The 21,054-nt window shown below is 47.0% G+C and overlaps 1 protein-coding gene and 1 long non-coding RNA gene across 3 annotated transcripts in view; one reads left to right on the top strand and one right to left on the bottom strand.

Annotated features, from left to right (window-relative positions):
• camkmt (calmodulin-lysine N-methyltransferase) overlaps nt 1–21,054 on the top strand; it is a 114,099-nt gene that overhangs the window by 22,746 nt on the left and 70,299 nt on the right. The gene's annotated exons all lie outside the window — the stretch shown is intronic.
• On the bottom strand, nt 7,468–12,331 carry LOC148419773 (uncharacterized). Its single transcript, XR_015866422.1, has 3 exons — nt 11,984–12,331; nt 9,574–11,064; nt 7,468–8,328 (listed from the first exon to the last, which is right to left on the bottom strand). It is a non-coding gene; the product is annotated as an uncharacterized LOC148419773 (long non-coding RNA).

The raw sequence follows: 21,054 nt of genomic DNA, 5'->3' as shown, positions 1-21,054 counted from the left end.
CCCCACCCGATTCACTCGGTGAGCAAACCCCGGAGAGTCTGAAAAAAACGAAAAAACAAACAAATCACCACTTGTCTGAAAATTGGGCGGAGGTGCCTGTCATAAACAAGGAAAATAAATCAAACAGGAAGTCGTCCATTTTGATCCGAGGCAGCCATTTTGGGCCAATTCAATTGCCTGTACTTTGGCAAAAAAAAAAAAAAAAAAATCAAAATAAGTGAATTCTTTTGCATTTTTAAGATCAGGCTGCAAAAAATCAAACAAACATGATTTTAGCTCCATCTCATGGTTCCTGTGAATCTGAATTGAGATGTTTCATTTAGACAAAAGTAGAGCTTTACTGCTATTCTGTGACATGTATAGGTAATGCAATGTGAAGTGAATTGTGGCGCTTCATTTAAACAAAGCAGTGCTTCGCCAGCAGCATCTTGTGGCATCTTGCTATGAAGCAGTAGTGTATAGGTGAACTGAGGCGCTCCGTTGGCACCTATCATGGCATCTTGGTGCCAAGAAATGATGGGGTTCTTTGTTTAGACAAACGTAGTGTGTTGGCACCAACCTGTGGCATTTTTGGTGCCACTGAATGGTGTTTAAGTGAATTGAGATGCTATGTTTAGACAAAAGTAGCGCTTTGTTTTCATCTAGGGGTATCTAGCTCCCTCATTGCGAATTTTGAAGTGATTTGAGGTGCTCTGTTTGGACGTGGTGGTGCTTTGCTGACATCTTGTTACACCTGTAGGTGATGCAGCGTTGAAGTGAATTGAGGAACTTCAATTGGACAAAAGAAACACTTTTCTTGGCATCTGGGTACCATGGACCAATTTGGGAGTGAATTGAGGGGCTTCATTTAGACAAAAGTTCTTATTTCTTTCCATTTCGTGGCAGCCAGCCGCCATGACGCTATGTTGAAGTGAATTGAGATGCTTCATTGCGACCAAAGTTGAGTTTTGTTGCCATCTTGTGACAACTGTAGGTGATGCAATGTTGAAGTGAATTGAGGAACTTCAATTAGACAAAAGAAGGATCTGATCCACCCAGCAATGTTGGGAGTGAATTGAGCTGCTTTGTTTAGACAAAAGTAGTGCTTTGTTTCCATCTCATGGCATCTAGCTGCCATGATGTAACGTTGAGGCGCTTCATATAGACAAAAGTAGTGCCTCGGCGCCGTTTTGTGGCGTAGAGCACAGGTAAATTGCAGTGCTTTGTTTAGCGGAAAATGTCTTTTTTTTTCTTTCTTTCTATTCCATCCAAAAATGCTTGGGAGGGGGTGGGCACAAGGTAGCAAGTGTCAATCAAAAATGAGCCTCCTTGTTTCTCCAGTTGTGCAATAGCGGCTCTCATGTTGCGCGCACCTTTGATTGATTGAGGAGCGTTTAAAGGGAAAACACCTTTTTCCTTCCGTTCTGCTGTCATCATCATCATCAACAGCCGGCCGACCAGCCGGCGACATAATCCCGGGCGCCGCTCGGCGGGTTGCCGTAGAAACGTCAATAACGTCGCCGCTCCGCAGCATCTTAGTGCTTCAAAGTGCTTTTCAAGCCACCCGAAAAAATGGCAAGCGTTTCCTTGACGCTTGAACATTTAATGAAATATAAATATGTCATAATAATATGAAAAAAATATTTCATGTACAGATCGTTTCAAAAGTCGGCGCAGCGCCCTCTTCAGTTGCTCGCTTTTAGAAGGAAATACAAACGAATGAATCGATTATTAAAAAGCTTTCTTTTTGTAATTGTAAAAAAATAAGAGTTCCCATATTTTTTCCCCTAAATTTCAGGCACTTTGATGCACCTGGTTACGCTTTTTTCAGTTTTAGACTAACCTGCATCCTGTATCAACGCTGTAAAAAATTCATTGAAAGGGTTTTTTTTTCTTTAGTGTTGGAAAGGATACAGTTTTTAGGTATACTTAGAAAATTTGTATGGATCATTTATTTTATAGTCAGGGGAGGAGGGTTGGATGCCCTAAGGAAAAGGCTTTCTTTTTGCCATTTGAAGTGTAATTGCAATAATATAATATAATATTGGTATTTTTTTCAGTTTTAGACTAACCTGTATATAACCTGTAAAAAAAAAATAGTTGACAGTTGTCGAAAGTTGATTAGTATTGTTTTTATCTTTTGTTAATGTTAAAAAGGATACAGTTTTTGGTGTATACTCATACAATTTGTATAGATAATCGTATTTATGGGGGGGGGGCGTAGATGACCCCAGGAAAAGGTTTTCTTGTTGCTATATGAAGTGTAATTACAATAATACAGGGAGTGACATATACATTTGTTTTAACGTAAGGCACTGATGCACTTGGTCATTTTTTTCAGTTTTAGACTAACCTGTAACCTGTATAAACGCTGTAAAAACTATAAAAATGGCTTTTTTCTTTTGTTGATGTTATAAAGGATGCAGTTTTAAGTCATCTCATTTATAGTCGGCGCGGCGAATGGGGGTTCACGTTCCTGGGGGGGGGCAAGAAAAATGTAATTGAGAAGCACTGCTTTCGGGTGAACTTGGACACCCACAAATATTTGACATGACTGAAAAAAGGTTGAGATGCCGTCATTGTGAGTTTCCCCCATGACACGCGTGTTCCCCATTGTGTGTGTCATCCACTAGAGTCCACTCTTGTCTCGCGCTTGCATCACTTTCCGTCACTCTGCCTGATGCCTCCTCAGTCCATCTCAATTAACGGCCCCCCTCCCCCGCCGGAAAGGAGACAAACGGCGTCGAGCTCGCCGTTTTGGTCGCCTCTGCGCGTGTGGCTTCAGATTGTCCTGTGGACAGACCTGTCATCATCGCAGTCAAATTATTCTGATTTGCCGCCTATTTGCCGGCGGCGTCCCTCGGCGTGCGCGTGATTGAGATTCCCGCACGCCGGCCTTCGTGCATACTGGATTCGCCCGTGCGCCTTTTGTGTGATTTCCTGATGGAAACCTTCCCGTCTTATCGGGGCGCCCCCCCCGAAAGGTGCGCGCGCGGCGACTCTGCGGCGTCCAATCACTTGATGTGATTTGTGTGGGTAAAACAAACGCACCTTGCGCTGATGAGGGCCTCCCCCCCGCTGTGCGGATATGCGGGGGCGGCCGTTTGATTCCGCCACCCTCCGCGGCCTCCGAATCAACGTTGTCAACATCCCGCTGTCCTATTTATACAAAGACACATCCGTCATGTGAAAAAATCAGGGCCACTTTGAGTCTGCTCCCGCTCGGTCGTCGTTACCGCATTGCTATACGCTCCCTTTGTATCCGTTGCTAGCGATATGCGATCATTGCCATGCTAATTTTTCTTTGTTACAGATTATAAATTAGTACCTAGATAGCAGATTTCAGTTGGATAAATTGTCACATCGATATCATTGCCCTGCTCAAGCATACGAAGATTCAATTAGATTACCGTAATCCTCCAACTATGAGACCACAGGTGTGTGTTTTTATACCGGCCGTATTCTTACTCACAATATTACCATAATGGTACGAGCTAGAGGGCGGACGTCAGTTGGCTATTAGCCGCGAGTGCCTGTCGCGGCTAACAGCAGCTCGTGTTACGCATTATTTTTAATAAAAGAAGCGAGCAGACGGAACCATCGTCCGAGTCCATCCTTGTTCATACGCAGGGCTATTACTGAAACTGAGGTTATGATTGAATTAGTGCTCTGGTTAGAGAAGGTCTGACTCGTTTAGTAACTGTCTTTTTTTGGCATATTCACACTCAAGCGTAAAGATGGTGGAACACGGATGGTGCCCAACTTTGAGTTTTATAAAACAACTGCTTTCAACGTTACACTGGCGAGGCGTTCACCGCCCGCTCACAATGTGGGAGATCTGTAACACACTTACCCGCCACCAATATATAATTTACGGATATGAACACAAGGAAATATAAACAGTTTAGGAAGATGAGATTCATTCTGTTTTGCTTGACTGTAGTTGGTAGGTCGGTAGGATAGAAAATACCAGAATTTGACTCTAAAATGAAGAGCGAGACCAGGACGAGTTCATCTTCTGGCTTTTCTTCTCCTCGGCCCCTCCCCGGGAGACTATACTGTATGTCGGCAATCCGCGGCAGGCTGCCAAACATTAGCGCCATGCAATATTCACAAGGACTAAGTCGGGCTTTTAGCCTCAGCCGGGTGTAGGCCTCCATATGCTCCCGGGCCTGGCCCGCAGCAAGAAGAATCTGATTAACAAGCCGTCGCTTCGGCGCCGTCCGCGGACGGGAACGCTCCGGCGGGCCGCTCCGGCGGACTCCGGGATGAAATGGGGCGGAAACGACAGCGATCCCAGCGCGGATTAAAGCCGCCGACGGTCGAGGGGAAGAACGCGGATGGCCTCGCCACGACGGAACCTGTCAGGGAGGCTAACGGGCCCGGGGGCCTCGTGTCAAACTCCTTTTAGCTCAGGGGCCACGCGGGGGAAAATCTATTTCTCAAGTGGCTAATAATATCACGGTACATGACTTCTAACCAATTGTTGCCCATTATATGCCGATTTTCCCGGTTGCTCGCAAATAGCGCCCATCAACTGGAGATATTCTGTTGATTTTCAAATAAAATAACTTTTGGATCCCCTCTATGTCCCAATATAGCATTTTCCTTAAAGGGACAGCCTTTTTCATTCAAAAGGAATCAATTAAATGATTGTAAATTTCAAAAACTTGCAAATGCATGTGTTCTTAATGACCAAGGGTATGTTTTAATTCTAATCCTAGGTCTAGTTATCATTAAATTGGATTACACGGGGGGTGGTACTTCTCCGGAGGCGGCCATGTTTGTTATAGCTACAGACAATGGTAAATGCAGCACCTCCTGCCGCCCGTAATAAAAAAACACTATACATCTTACGCGCTATCCCTTTAAACTGCATCAAATAATTAATCAGTAATAAATAAATCAGGTTTTTTTTTCATTTTCTTCATAAAAAACAAGATCAAATACATACACTGTACACTCGAAGGAAAATGCCCCAATCAAAGTCTGTGGTTGTCTTCTTGTAAAGGGACAGTGGGTAAGATTTCGAGCTTTTTTCATGAGGTGCTGCATCTCCCATGGTCCGTAGCTATAAAAAAACATGGCCGCCTCCGGAGAAGTCTCACCCTCCGTGTGATATAATTGAATGATAACTAGACCTAGGATTACGTTTCAAAGGTACTTTTGCTCATTAAGAACGGTTTTTGAAATTTGCAATCATTTATTCCGTTCGAATAAAAAAAACGGACTCAATTCTCCACACTGTCCCTTTAAGGAAAAATTGGCGCTGAAAGAAACGAACTTTGTCGAAATCAAACGTGACCCGGCATACATTTTCAACAAAAGAATTGAGGATGTTTGCGCGGGCCGCACGTTCCCGCTTGAGCATTTGTAGCGCCGACCTGTGACTCCGGCGCACAATGTTCCCTCTCGGTTGCGACAATGCGCCGCGATTCCTCCGCAACAATAAAACGGGCACAAAACCGTCGGCAGCCAGCCTCTAACTACGCGGGATAATAGTCCGCCCTTTGAAAGACGTCGCTATAGAAGCTGCAAATGAAACCTTTTGGCTCCGGCGCCGGCAGGAAACAGTTGACGCCGAAAGGTGACGCGTTTCCACTGAACTGATTTTGATTGTCGATTTTTCCGATATGAAACCTTTGTCCCTTTCTTCTTCTTTCCGCCGCCGCCGACGTGCTCGGGCGTTTGAAAGCCCGCCGCGCATTCAAGGACTTCTCCGCATTGTCCGCGCGCGGACAACTTTGACGACGTTATCTATTTACTTGCGCTAAAAAGTACCTTATGAACCTCTTAGTGGTAAGTGGAATGCCGCTCGGGGCAAAGGCGGACCGCCGCCAAGGCCCGACAATTACAAGTGTTCGCCTGTCTTGTTATGTAGGGAAAAAAAACATGCGAGCAGATAATTTTTTTTTTTTTACACCTGTCTGTACTGCCATTGTGGCTATATCCACTTGAATGTTAGGAAGAGGAACATTTCCCAAATTCCAATTGGTCATCGCTAGTCCGCTGTTTTTGTAAAACATTTGCTTCATTTTCCGTATCTATGGTCAAATGCGTCGTCGGAAAAGGAAAAACGGCTGCTTCGAGCGCATACGGTCCGCTGGTGATGCGTTCACCGGCCGCTCGCAATGTTGGGATTCCGAAACACACTCGACGCGCAACAAATATAGAAAACGCGGATTTGAACACAGGAAAATATGAAGTTTAAAAAGGATGAGTGATTCGTTTTTACATTCACGCCAAACTGTTGGTGCGTCTTTTACACGCTAACATAGAAAATACTAGCATTTAACCCCAAAATTAAGGGTGCGTTTCATACATAGGCGAGTCCTATATTTGGGGAAAAAACAAAAACACGATCATTAGCCGTTATTAACATTGTGGTAAACCCTTGTCGGATTCATTTTTTTGACATTTGTAGAAAAATTCAACCCGGTGAAGGAAGCAAATCCACCAAGATCATTTTACTTCTCCCGTTCCTGTTCAGCTACGCGTTTTATTGAACAACCGTCAACATGTTTATGGGCCCATGCGTTTTTGTTTTTGTTTTTTTTGGTCCGCATTATCCGTACACGTACTTTTGCATGCTTTTCCTTCCCTGACACCTGTTTTCCGCTAGACTTTTTTTTTTTTTTTTTCGCGCGCGCTATCAAGCGAGAGTTTGTCATTTCCAAGTGCTCCAAAAAACATGCATTGGCGTTCTTATTCATGTGTGGCGGTCAGGTGGCAAGACGGCGGCGCCGGGCAGCCTAACCTGCCCTTAATCCCCTCTCTCGCTCCCTCTTCACCGCTTCCTGCCCAACAGCCGCTCTTGAATAATTGCAGCGAGCGGCCTTTTTTTTTCCTTCTCCTCCTTTTTTTCAATGCATACGTGATGGGCTCTGTGAAGCGTCTCTCCGGGCGCTTTTAATCCCACCTTGTCCAAGTCAAGGGTCCGCTTGCAGCCGCCGGCGCGCGCGCGCGGCCTTCGCGCTCCCAGGTCAATTGCTGTTTGTAAGGCGACCTTAACGCGAGCCGGCTTTCTGGATAACAAAACGCTGGAGTGGTCCGTCACGCCGCGTGGCCGTAGCGGCGCGCCCAGCTTTTTCCCCGCGTCGTCATTATTGGCGCTCGCGCGGGGGAGGAGTCACTTTTACTCATTCGCTCCCAAATTTTGCATATTATATATTTACTTTTTTACTCGGACATTCGATGCCAGGTAATGACGGAACGAGCTCAGCTAACACGAGCTACCGTTAGCCGCTAACAGGCAAGTGTTGGCCACCATCGAGCTGGAAGATGTACGTCAAAATGTTGCTACTATCAAGCGTTCACGAACGGTGTTGAAAAAACAAACTCATTTTTAAGGTACCGTTTATAGGATGCACCCATAATTTTGGCCTTCCTTTTTTAGAAAGAAAAAGTGCGTTGTATATTGGGGAAATTACGGTAATGGATTATGTACATAATCGCTTGGGCGCCAGTGAAGACACTAGAAAGTGTGTGTGAGGCTTTAGTAGGCTTCCTTTAATATCAGCAAATCCAATTTCATGCCCTACCGGGAGCTTGTACCTTTTCCTTTTCAAATTAAGAGCAAATTTATTGGGAGACGAACCAACTTTTTTTTGTTGCTAAATTGTGTCACGTGATTCTTTTGCAAAACACTGACGTCGACTGATTCAAAGACTTGTTTGTTACATTTAGAAAACGAGTTAAAATCGTAACCCTCCGGATCGAGTGCGGGAAAAAAATCGATTTCACGTTTTTGGCCGTCTCGCCCAGCCCTACCGAGGACAATAGCTAAAGGGCTTGCTTTCCGTTTCTGTTTAGCACTGTAAGCGCTATTATGAAAATCCCAAACGCCCCGCCCCCTTCCAGCTGTGCAATCATCATTTAAAGGTGTGTAATTTCTTAGGATTAAGCGATCGGGATGCTCTTGTGGCAGATTAAGGCGTCAATGAGGTTAACGTGTGATGAAATGGCTTTTGTCAGGCGGCGCTGCCCCTCGCCGGCCTTTCCCGATGGTACGGGCGCCGCCCGTTTCCTGCGTGACAGGCAGGTGGGCGGGCCTCCAAAGCCTTCTTACCTAAGCCCCGCCGTATTTATTTATCATCATATGTGTCCATTTATTCGGTTAATGCGCCGGCTGTTAGCCGGCCTCGCCTCGCTTCGACTTCCCGGCCGTCGCCGAGCGCCGCGCCCCCCCCGAGCCAGCTGTCACAAATATTCCATTTAATGGCGTCCCCGACTCCCGCGCCGAGCTGGTCCGCTGTCGGCTCGGGTCGCCCCGGATAGGACTCTGTCTCGGGATGATCTCGATGACAGCACCCACTTTAGACTAATCACTCCATTTAGACTGGAGTGGCCCTGCGGTGGGGAGAGGCAAAAAAAAAAAAAAAAAGATGACAGAGATGAAGAGTTAGTAGCCCGCGGGAGGAGACGCAAATGAGGGGAGCTGCAAAGTGTTAACGGCGGGAGAAGGCAAGTTTATTTTTAGCCCGAGTGTGGAGTCTTTAGTAAGACCGTGACTCGCTTGTGTGTCTAAGGAAGCGTGAGAAAAGTTTGGATCAGGGAATTTGGAGCAGACTTGAAAATCCCAATTCTGAGAAAAACAAAGTCAACATTCGGACCATTAGCAGCGCTCGTTTGACCTCTAGAAAATGTGTCCCCGGGACCCGCAATGCGAAAAAGTTATGGGTCCCAACAGAAATGTTCAGTCTCAAAAATCACGCGATAAAAAGTGTAAAGTAAGGGTCCAAGACATGAGCATTTGCTGTTTACTTTCTGACACATTGTTACCTGATTGTGTATCACTGGTACTAAAAAAGTTGCCAAGCTGCCGTTGTTTCGGGCACTTTTTAAAAGGCATTTTTTCCACTTACCGGAACCTGCAATGTCACAACAACGGGAGAGCTTCAACATGTCTGTTTTGTTCCTCTTCTCAAGCTTCCGAAGCGTTTCCATTTTGTGCTTTACGTTACATACTTTAGTACTTATTACCGAAAGTAATAGATATATTATTGCTTCATTACCTAAAGGAATGTATTACTTTAGTACTTAGTTACCTAATTGATTACTTTAGCACTGATTAATGTAGTAGCAGCCATTTTAGCCCCTTCTTTGGTCAAACGATTCAGTAAGGTTTTGAAAAAAATCTTAAGCGCTCGGGATCTAATGTCTTTGGGATTGAATGAGTTAACGAGTGGCGCCTTTCAATCTGGACTACTTATTTACAGATATTTCAAAATCATTTTAGGTTAGGGAGTATCTGACAATAGCTGGCGTTGAACGCAGTACTGTTACGATTCTGTCAATCCTCTGAAATCCCGCTTCAGTGTGGTGAACGCGTGCGCAAAAGCTTCGTGTTTGCCCACCTATGAGTGCCCCCCCCACCCCCAAACCCACTGTAGGCCAGATAATATTGTACAATAGCTTCTTTCTCTCCCACTATTGGAAGATAACCTCCACCTGTCGCTCCTTATCCCGCGCCCGCCCTCTCCCATTTTCCCATCTTCCTCTCCACCCATTCATGGCCGCCCGCGCCTATTCAGCCGGCGTAATGGACTCGGGCCTTCTCGCCAGCGCATTTCAATGCGGCCGGCGCCCATTTACCTGACTCAATGGCGCTATTCTGACGCGCCGGACTCGCCGTTGACCGGGCAGCTGGACGGCTGACCCGCAGCGATCCCCCGCTTTCTCTCAGGTGTGCCGGCACAATGCCGCCTGGCCCTCTTTGTCCCGCGGAAATACGCGTGCTTAAAAACCTCGGTTGGAAAAAGAAAAAAATCCATTATTTTTGCCAGATGCCAATAAAAAAGCATAGCGAATCCCCCAAAACATTTCATTTAACCTCTCCACTGTCTTTGTATGTTTTTAGCGTTTGTATCCAGAAAAAGAATGATAACATTTGACCCGTCTACTAAGTGTGTTCAGCAAGGGCCCCAGAATTGAACCCTGTGGGACACCATATCCTCCTGAAATTGCCATTTTTTTGCCTTCCATGGCATATGGCTCTGGCTCTTACACGGCTAACCTATCAGACGCCGCTGTGGGCGGGACAGCGCTGGAGCCAGGCCCCGCATTCGGAGACGTTTATCGGCAGTAAAAGTCATAAAAGAGGCCGATTCGCACCAATGTAGCCAACATCGGCCCCGACGGTCGTGCCGGCCGATATCGGAGCCGTCCCCGGTACGTCACCTATTAAGTCTCTCGGAAGCCGGCCCTCAAATTGACTGTCGATCCCAAACCGTTTGAGACGGTGGGCGGCAAAAGCAAACAATGATGCGCAGCTGCCAATTTTGTGCCTCGCCGAATATTGTTTGTCCGCTTTAAGCATATTTGAAAAAAAGAAGCGGCATTATCAGGTGCGCGCTGGGCTCTAGACGGCGTCTGAACAAAAAGGCCCCAGCATGATGTGCGGAATATCTGGTCAACATGGCGCGCTCCTACGCCGTATCATCCCCGCCGATGAATTTGTCAATAGTCGGCAGATCTGGGCCGGCGTGCGCGGTCAATCCCTCCCGGGGCGAGCGGAATCCCAAACCCGGAATATCCCCGCTGCTCACATCTCCTCGCCGTCGGACGCCACTCCTCACATCTCACACCTTGGCGCTCGGAGTGGGGAGGGGAGGGGGGGGTTGCATGTCAAGATAAGTGGAAAAAGAGAGACAAACACACATAGGGAGGCGCGCGCCGCTACCGTATGAATACATCGACATGCAGACGGGCGGTGGGGCTCATCTGCGCCCACGCTATCTGTCTCTATTTTCTCTGCGGTGGGCGGATAAATGGCCCGGTGGAAGTGGCCGGGGAGAAAGACGGCGCCAGCGTCCCGCGGCGGCTCGCCGCGTCTTTGGATTTGAGGCCGCCGGAGCGCGCAGGAATAGGAAATGGTCAAAGATTTGCCTTGCCTAACACATGCGGGAATGAAAAACTCACCGCTTGAAGTTCCTCCGAACTTCAATCGCCGCGGCGTCCCCGTTTGGTCGGAGCTCGACCGCTGGTGTCGACATCGCTTGAGCCAGTCGTCAATTAAATCGTTTCGACCCGTTGGGAAATCGTCCGGTAATGTCCTTTGATGGCGCGCTGGAACAGTGCTGTTTTCTTTTCAAATTAAGAGCAAATGAACTGGAACATGAAGCCGCTTATTGTCAATTGGGTTACTTTTTATACAGATGAGCCAGAAATCAAACAGATGACACAAGCTGTCTTCTGCAGTTGCACCATGGAAAAAAAATGGTGAAAGTCGCTGCTCCAAACAATGGACTAAACACAAAGTAAATATACAGTAAATAATAATGCTCAGATGTTCTTCATCCTCTGTGAAGAAAAACTAATGTAAGTGCTGTATTGAGGAGCTGAGATGTTGCCAAACCTCTATGAAGAACAGCAAGTGATGTGAAAGAAAACTATTATGGTTTATTTGAAACATAGTAAATGCAGCGGCTTTATTATGACATTTTTTTTCAAACAACACAGTGGCTAAATTTCTTGTTTTTTTCTTTAGGATGGTAGATTACAAGTTTATTTTTAATTAATGTATTTATTATATATTATTTATTTTCATTTTATTTGCTATAGCTGATCATATTGTATTTATATTTCTTAATTATTCTATAATAACAAACAGTAAATATACATGTATTTTTCCAAAAATTTTACTTATATTTTTGATATCTGGATGTGATATCATACAATATAAACATTTTGTGTTTTCCTAATGGCGGCTACGTGACGGTATGAGCGCTTTTAGCGTCTAGCTTGAGCAAATTCAAATGTAATGTGCTTCATCGGTTGTACAAAAAAAAAAATCAATTTCACCTGCTGTAAAAATGACGCCGCGTTGTAATCGTGGCAACTCGGCGTCGCTCATTCACGTCAAGAGAAAACGCCGGTTTCCGAGTGCCCGATTGAAGCTTATTGGCCGCGTCCGTATTAGCGCGGCCCTCTGGCCCCCATCCCCTCTTATTATTTTATAAAGCTGTTTACGCACGGATTAAAAGGTCGTACCGGGACTACTTACAGCCAATAATGAGAAGGCGCTTTGATAGCCCGAAGTCAGCCCTTTGTTTTGCGGTCCGGTCCTGGACGCGGGGCGCTTTTTCCAGGCGGTGGACCCATATGTCCAGCTGAGTGACCCGCGACACGGCCGACCCCCCCCGGGGAGTTCGCCGGCATGACCCCGTACCGTATGGATGTTGAGGCCGGGCGCCCGAGCACTCCGCGGCTCCAAAAAATAGCAACGTCGTTCCGTCTTTCTTATTTTGAGAGCGGACGAACACTGGAAGCGCGCGCCCGTGTTTGCGTGCGTACGCGTGCGTGTCCGTCCATCTCCGTGCTTTGGACCATTGGGGATAAAAGCCTTTCGGCTGTGACCGCCTGGCCAACCAAATCGACGCTGCAGCCTCACTCCAGCGCCGGTTAACTGCCTCACTGCTGTCATTAGAGCAGTGTGTGTGTGTGTGTGTGTGTGTGTGTGTGATCGAGGAAAGTTGCGGGTCCTCGGCGGCGACGGGCTGCAGGATGCGGGCGAGCGAGCAGCAGTGATCTGTTTCTGATCCGGCCGGCTCGCTCCGGACTCCCGCCGCTCAGTCCCTGATCCGTGCCAGCCAATCGGATAGAAGACGCGCCGTCTCCAAATCTTCAAGTTCTCTTATACCGGTGACGGAAATAGACGTCAAAAATCCAGTTTTACTCGGCTGGCTCAATTCCAATCCCCGTTTTGAAAAATATTTCGGAGCTGCGATATATATCCGAAACGGGCCCGCGGGTTGTATGTTTGACACCCCTATTTTAGGCTTGAATTGTTTTGACTTGGATTCTGCTTCAGGTAATGGTAGGAAATCTGTTGTGCTGGTTAAGTTAGGGGCTAGGAAATGCATTGCGTCCATGAGAGGTCCCCACTGTGATAGAAACCCCCCCCCTCCGCTTGTGCGCGTGTGTTGCTTCTTGACAGCGGAGGTCAAGGCTCAGATGTAATCAGCACCTGTGTAATTCTGGGCCGCAAGTCATTTCTCTGTTTGTTTGTTTTTAATATTCTCAAGCGTTTGGCGGAAGAGCCGGCTTATTTATTTGACGTATGCCGGGGAATTGTTGCATTTTTATCTAGGTTTGCGCGGGCGCCGGGGTTAACGAGATGCGTTAGCGCCAGGAAATCTCCGCACTTGTTTCCCTTTCTCCTTTTCCTGTCAGTCATCCGTGTTGCCGCGGCGACGCGGAGGCATTTCATTAACATGGAAATAACGCGCGCCGGACATATGTTTTTAGGAAGTCGACTCCGTCGGCTGTCTGGAGGCGCTTTGGCGCGCAATCGGCTGTGGGTCGTATGACCCACATGCTCATGACACGACTCGCTTGTCCCACCAGATAAGCGCAGCTTGCCGTGGCTGACGACATCTTTGTTTTTTTTTTCTTCTCGACATGGGAGCCGGAGGACCCGTAGCGCCCGACAGGCGAGATTTCAAACCTGAATCTTTTGCGCATTTCCAGAAAAGGAACTGACTGTTCCTAAAAGTTGCAAAACCTGAAATGGAGTAAATGGAGTGGGTCAAGCAAGTTCCAGCCGCTTCATAATAATGCACAGCTTCAGCCTCAGAAGCTTTGGCCGACGTTTAAAGTTTCTTTCAGGATCCAACTTTGACTGTCTGTTTGCGCCCCCAATGATTCTATCAGTATCTATCCAACGGCGGCAGTCGCGGCGCTTGGGCGCCCACGGGGAAAGGTAATTTTGCGCCAGAGAAAATGACACCTCCGGGAGTAGGAGACGGAAAATGGAGCAGCGTGGATAGAAAGGGAAAAGAAAAATACACTGTGATTTACGCAAAAGTCCAAATGACAGGGAATCGGCGGTGCCACACCTGGATGTGTTATTATATCGGCGTCGACAACGACACGCTCGTCTACCGTCGGGGGGGGGGGATCATGGCGGGACACGGGCCGCAAAATTAAATGAGAGCGTCTCTCGGCGGCACAAAGAAAACCCAAACAAGCCTGTTTTCTCCGGGCTCGTGCCGCGAATACAAGCGGGCCCATTCCACTTCCCGTTTGTTTGTTTTTTTTTCTCTCGCCGCTTGCGCCGCTTGCGCCGCCTTTGTTTGTGTGGCATTGTTTGCGGGGGTCAGGCGGAGGAGGTGGTATCAAGACGAAGAAGGGGCAATTTGATGGATGTTTGTTGATATCTCCACCACTAGGCCTCTGATTGCCTAACATTAAACCGGCAATAACAGACCAATCATCCCACTTACACCTCCGCACGCCCGCCGGCCCAATTGGATCAAAGCTCCTCTGCCTTCTCCGTCACTTTCTGCCTCAGTCGATTCCTTGCTCTTTTCTCCTCTCTCCTGACATGCTTATTAGCTGATATTGATCCGGCCCGGTCAATTGTCGGCTCTTCTCATCCGCGTCGTATCGACGGCATAATCAGTCGGAGGGGAACGCCGCCGGGGACGGCGGACCGGGCGACCGCCCGGGGAGCGGCGCCGGGGAGGGGGCGGGGCGCCGGGCGCACGTTGAAATTTTCCACGTTGTCGGCTCGTTGACCCGCGAACCCGCGCGTTCCTCCCGGGCGCCACTTCACCTGGAAACGGCTTCGTATCTGGCGCCGTTTACTTTCCAAGTCGGTTCACGCGGAACCTCCCCGCGGACACCTCTTCAATTTGCCTGATCGTTGTTAGATAGTGTCCAATCGGTGGCCCGCGGCCCATTTGCGGCCCGTCATCCGCATTTTTGCGCCCCGTTTCTTTGACGTGGCCCGCAATCCTATTTAAAAATAATACAAAAAAGGCTTGATTGTAGACGCCATGACAAGTGCGCAAGAGAAAAAAAATCCCTATTTACAATTAACTATTAACGATTTTTTAAAAAATGACAACGTTATAGCCAATCTATAATGGCTTCTAAAGTGGACGTACCCGACTCGGTCTCCTTTTTTCCCCGGCCCAAATTTGAACCTCCTGGTTCCAAAGGTTCTCGAGTCACGGCCCTTGAAAAATCCACAAATCGCACACTGAATTTGGTGCAATGTTTGGAGGACTTCCCGTTTTGTTTCGGTACGCGCGTTGAGCAGTATGCTAATTATTCCGAAAGGAAATGAGCTCTGATAAGCTGGAGAACGGCACCACTTGTGCGTTGCGAGCCAGCGCGCGGCGGCGTCCCGGCGGGGCCCTCCGCCGCCTGGCCGCCCAGCTCCGGGGGCTCCGTCTCCGGGGAGGGAAGCAGCTGGCGCGGCCCCTCGCTCGCTGGAGGGCTGGCACGGCCCATCTCCTTTTGCGCCACGCATGCCGGGAGCGCCGCGGCTTGTGCGCGGCTCCTTCTGCGCATTAACTTTTAATCAGGCACTTAGCCGGGCATCTGTTACGGCTCTGTCCGCGCGGCGCGTTAAGGACCTGTCGCCGCAGGTTAGGAGCCCGACCAATCCGTTGGCTGATGGAGGCCTGGCCCACTTTAGACGCTCGTCGGAGGAAGCGCTCTTTACCTCGCCGCTTACAACTGAAATAGGCAAATCGGAACTTTTTCACTCATGCAGGGATTAAAAAAAATAAAAACGCACATTTGGGCTCGAACGATGGATGGCCCGGCCCATCAGATCGACTGATTACGGACCGTCAAACATTGGCCAAATATAATTGGCCGCTTGTCTAGTAGATATTGGATGATTCTTTTAAGTTGTATACACGTAACAGCATTACCCTGTATCAATATCTCTATATCATGAAATGTGTTGATCAGGTTATATGGACTTACTATTCAAAATAATAATTATTATATATATATATATATATATATATATATATATATATATATAATGTGTGTGTAGTGTATACTGTATATTTCTGTACATGATTGTATAAATGTATAGGCATGTGTATGTATGTATATCGATGGGTATATTTGTATTTCTACTGTATATACATGTATACATACTTAAAAAATGGGAAATTGTAGACTAATTGTGTAAAGCTATATTGAAATGAAGAAGAGGTCCCGTTTTGAATTGGATTGAAACCTTTCGTCCAATTTCTTCCCGCGTACTTGTGAAAATGCAGCGGCAAGACGGCGTGACGTCAATCTCCCGTGTCTTTCTTTCTTCCTGAATTGTGTTGCGAGCGTGCGGCGGCCCCCGCCGACTGGCCCGTCGCGACTTATCTTGACACCGGCGCGGCAATCACAGGCCGGGAGATTGAGCTGTGTTTATTTTGTGTCAAAGTGTCGGCGAGGGCCACAATGCAAACACGCGCACGCGCACGCCGGCGGCGGCGCCGCCTAACGCTCAATCGCGCTCTAAAATGAAGGGATTATATCTCGCCATTCACTATTCACATGGCTCTTTCTCTTTTTCGCCACTGTGACGCCTAATCTCGCCATATAGCCCGATATGGGCAGCTCCAATACATTTTCATTCGCTATATCTTTTATTGCCTTTTTTTTGGTTAAATTGAAGCTAGCTTCTTTTGTAGCTTTTTTCTGGACAATTTAGGGCGTCCAACCGGCTGCGTTAACCTTGCTAATATCCCACTGAGGGGCCAACATTTTCCACCGCAAAATGCGCGTTCACGTTTGTCAGCGTTCGTTCAATATCTTCGCCAAACTTTTGCCAGACGTTCGCTTTTAGCCATTTTTGCAGCGCTGCCAAAAGAAGCTTGATCTTGTTTTCTGTTTTTTTTTGTTTTTTTTATGTGATTTAGGTCGTCAAACTCTTTGTGGAAACTTTTTTTGCTGGGCCGTTATCGTCGGTCTGCTATTTTTCTCACGCTGAAAATGATAACGTCCATGCATCAGATGTCGCCAAATGAATGAATGAATGTGCCATTTTGAACCGCTACCTGTTTTGACAATCTACTGTATATTCATTTTTAGCCTCCAAGTACGGCCCAGGGGCCATATGTGGCGCGTTAAGCTTTTTAACCCGGCCCGCCGAGCTTGAAGAAATGATTTGGTTGAATTCCTGATGTATATTGTGATTTAAAATGGTAACTGTTAGCAATTTTAAAAAAAATCATTGAATTTTCAGTTATCGGAAAAGTCATTTCAAAAGATCGATAAATACACGGGACGTGAATCACACATATTGGTTACAGGATGACGGCAGTTGGAAATGTAGCTATATATTAGGGTGCTAAGCCATGCATATATTGGCGCTCCAGTCACACAGTATCAATATTTTCTCCCACCCCCATGGTGTAAGTCCAAACGGTGGTTTTCCTGCCAAGTGGTGAGCGGCCCAATGGCGGGCCCCCGCTCGCTCTGATTGACAGCCGACTTTGTCCGGGGCGCCGCCGGTAACCGCTGGCAACAAATTGCTCTTGTTTTGGAGGCTGATGCGTGTAAGTGGGAGGGGAAGGCGGCCAGCCGCCGGCTGATGGGGAGGGAGGGGCGCGCCGACTCAATCGGAGAGCCACTATTCTTCCTACTCAATTACTGACCCGCGCCGTGTGTCTGTGTGTGTGTGTGTGTGTGTGTGTAGTCCCCCACTCCCACTCGCACTTATCTCAAGGCTCTGACAGTTGTCTATTGTCTGTCTGCCGTCTCAACCTCGCGCATAGAAACGGAGGAATGACATCGTTACGATTTACAATAATAATACATTCCTGTTGGCGTTCATTAGGTACTGGCCCGTATTACAAAAAAAATCGCAAAAATAACACGGCTTTAAATTTGCAGCTCTATTTTATCAAGAAAAAAAAAACGTACTCAAGTGAAAGACAGAATAAATGGGAAAAATGCAAAAAAAACCTTCCAAAATCATTATATTCATGAAACAAAACAAACTCGACAATCAACTCAAATACTAGAATAGTGCGATAGAAAATTTTTGATTTTTCCACACACATATATTATTCGTATTCTGTTTTCTTTGTGTCATATTATCCATTTGTTTACCCTCCTTCCGGTGTTGTAATTTTAGGTTTGTTTTTATCCGATTGGAATTCAGCTAACTTGTGTCGCCAGGCTGTGTGCAATCTGCCCGCGGCCCGCACAATCAACAGAGTGGGCGTCCGTGCGCCCTAAGGGAACGCGGACATATACTTTTCAAAACCTAAGAAAGTTTGCCGCTTTTCGCGCACTTAACACATAGGAAAATGGACGTTTAGCCAGCCTTCGTCCAGCGCCAACGTTGTGTCGCTAAGATGTGATTGGGAAAAGGGGGTCAACATCTGTGGTTTTTAGCGCCATTTTTGATCCGGGTCGGCCTTGTGACATTTTTCCAGGGGCGCGGGCGGACCAAACGTGCGCCTCCCCGTCTGGCCCTCTGAAAAGAGGCCAAATGGGCCGCGCTACGCGCTAGCCGCTCTCAGACAATCGCTGAATGGAGCGGTCGCGGCCGGCGGGCCCCGGGAATCCGCCGATCTGCCTCCGGGCTCTATGGAAAGAGGGGCCCCCGCCGAGGGCCCCGAAGCGGGCCGCTGTGGGAACGTGCGTGTCCTTAGGCTACCCGAGCACGTCCCACTTCCTACGCGCCATTGTTTGCCGGGCAATAACAAGAGCGCCCGGAGAGCGAGCGCCGACTCGCGCCCGCCGCGTCAATGCGTGTGTGCGTTCTCGCCACCTCCGAATGCCGCGGCGCCTTTCCGTTTTGAGGCCGGGGGGGGTTTGAGCTATTTAGCTTATATCCATTCATTCATTTTCTTTGAAAATCTTCACGCATGCACGCGAGATGTATTTATTCATATCTATGTAATGTGTTTTCGCTAAAGCGGATCATTTATATGTGATGCCGTATCAGTCATCAATCCGCCACGTAACTTTACTAAACTTTAGCTAAATTTAAAGCATTTAAAGCATTTGAATCCTAATATTGTATGTGTGTTTGATTTTTTTTCGCCACAAGGGGGCGATGTGTGTGCGGGTGTGTGAGTGCTATCAAAATTCACTAATCAATCGCAAAATTTTTACAAAAATTGATTTATTACTGCCATTTTCAGTGGACAGCAAGTAGAACCTAATTTATGCACAAATGTGTTAGTACGTTAAATGTCATTTAGTTGTCAAAATTTTAGACAAAGACTAAAAAGGCCTCGATATATGCAATTAGTCTTGAAGCAAGTTAGGCACAAGCTATGAACGTCAAGATGATGTTAAAACCCATTTGAAAATCAGTATTTGAATGTTTTTTTTCTCTTATTTCTCGGCCACCAAACTTCAAATGAGATCGTATCCGACCCGGTCGCGGAAACGAACACTCTTGTGACGGCGCGCGTTACGAGGACCGCCGTAAGAAGAAAGGCGGCGTTAAGTGGCTGCTAAGCGAAAATGAAAGGAGGCAAGGCGAAGGTGAAGGCAAGAAGAGGCGGATTAAGGCGGCGCGAGGTGACAGCGCCAAGGGTGACATGGCTGCGAGCTTAGCGCTCCAAAACGGAGTGCTAAAAATCATTTCAGCTCCGATAAAGCTCCGGAGCGCCCGGGGGATGTCACCCCCCCCCATCCGCCTCTCCGGTGAAACGCCAACCCCCCTCCCCTCCGTGAAAAGAACACACACATATGCCAAGATTGTTTGCGCTGCTTGGCTAAAGAGAGAAGATGCAGATCCCAAATCCCCCCCGGGTTTTCTTTCCCTCCCGACATCAGTAAACGATGTCATCACTATCGCATCAAGCGGGATGACTTTTACGCCGTATAACGAGCGACGCGCCCCGACACCGATTATCGGTAGTCAAGGAGGCCAGTAAGCCATACTTAAATCCAATATTCATCTGGAGGAATATGTATTGCAAATTTGCTCCTAGCCGGGTGTTAGCCCGCATGTAGCTTAAGTCCCCGTAGCGTACGTTAGCGGGGGACGCAAGACAACGCAATGCGATTTTATTTATATAGCGCATTTAGAACATGCTCGTGTGTGTCTGCGGGACCTTTGCCGTATATGGCTTTCACTACTGATTGGCTCTGCCTCATGCGCGACTAACCAATCAGATGCCCCTATGGGCGGAACGGTGCTGGAGCCAGGCCATATGATTAACAAAAAAGGGCAGATGCCGATATGCATCAATATTGCGGTGTTTTTATAGCACGATTGATAAATAGACCGAAATATCGACAGATTAAATGGTAGTAAAATTAATTGTTGTAAGTTGTTAAATTTGACTGCTCCGGACACGTTTTGTAAAACATAATCCGATTCATATATTGCCAAAATAATCCAGAGATTAAATGAAAATAAAAATTAAATGAAAATTACCTGTTGTGAATCATGACAGAACTTTTTTTTTTTAACATCCTCATATTATCCATCCATCCATTTTTTTTTTTTTGAGTGAGCGCAAACGCCGATACATCTTTCATCCTCAATCGTTTCCCTCTGTGGTTCCCACTTGACTGGAGCGAGACAAAGCGCAACGATGACTCGGTCTAACTTTAAGCTGCACTTAAATAAAGTAGCTCCTGTTTGGAAGGTACTCAAAGTGTTAGCGGCATTTCACACTGCTTCGCCGGAAAAAAAAAAAAAGAAATGAAATAAAATGACTAGAACGGCACTCAGACGTCTGCCAAGGCCAAAAGGATCGCCAAATTGTTCACCTTTTTCGACGGAAAAATGTGCAGATCCTGTTTTTTTTTCTCTCTTTTTTTTACACATTAAGTGTTATTTTCGCTATTTACGATATGACAATATTTACTGGACGTTGAACAAAACTTTATAGTGCTTTCGCATCACCCATGGGAAAAAAATACGTAAATAAAAACAACGGAAGTGCAGATTCTTTAGCGCAGGGATTCTATTATCTATATCTATATATCTATATCTAACAATTCCAACGATCTATTGGAGACATCGTAACTTTGACACGATCCTTTCGGTTTTGGTAATATTCCTGTTTGTGAACAAGGATGGGCTCGGACGTTGGTTCAGCCTGCTCGCTTCTTAGATTGAAAGTAATGCCGTAACTACCTCAGCTAACACGAGCTGCTGTTAGCTGCAACTAACAGCCAACTGATGTCCACCAGTGACGGTAATAATTGTAAGAACACGGCCAATATGCGTCAAAACTCGACTTATGTGGCTGACCGATCCATTTTCCTCGAATGCTGTCAGATTTAATCAGAATTTTTTTTTTTTTTTTGCCAAAAATCGACACCGGCCTCAAAAATGTTCCTGTCTGACCC

This window comes from Hippichthys cyanospilos, chromosome 8 (genome assembly GCF_059441005.1).
Source record: "Hippichthys cyanospilos isolate Australia breed blue-spotted pipefish chromosome 8, RoL_Hcya_1.0, whole genome shotgun sequence".
Taxonomy (NCBI): Eukaryota; Metazoa; Chordata; class Actinopteri; order Syngnathiformes; family Syngnathidae; genus Hippichthys; species Hippichthys cyanospilos.
The sequence above is the reverse complement of the archived record's forward strand: the minus strand, read 5'-3'. Positions and strand labels throughout refer to the sequence as shown.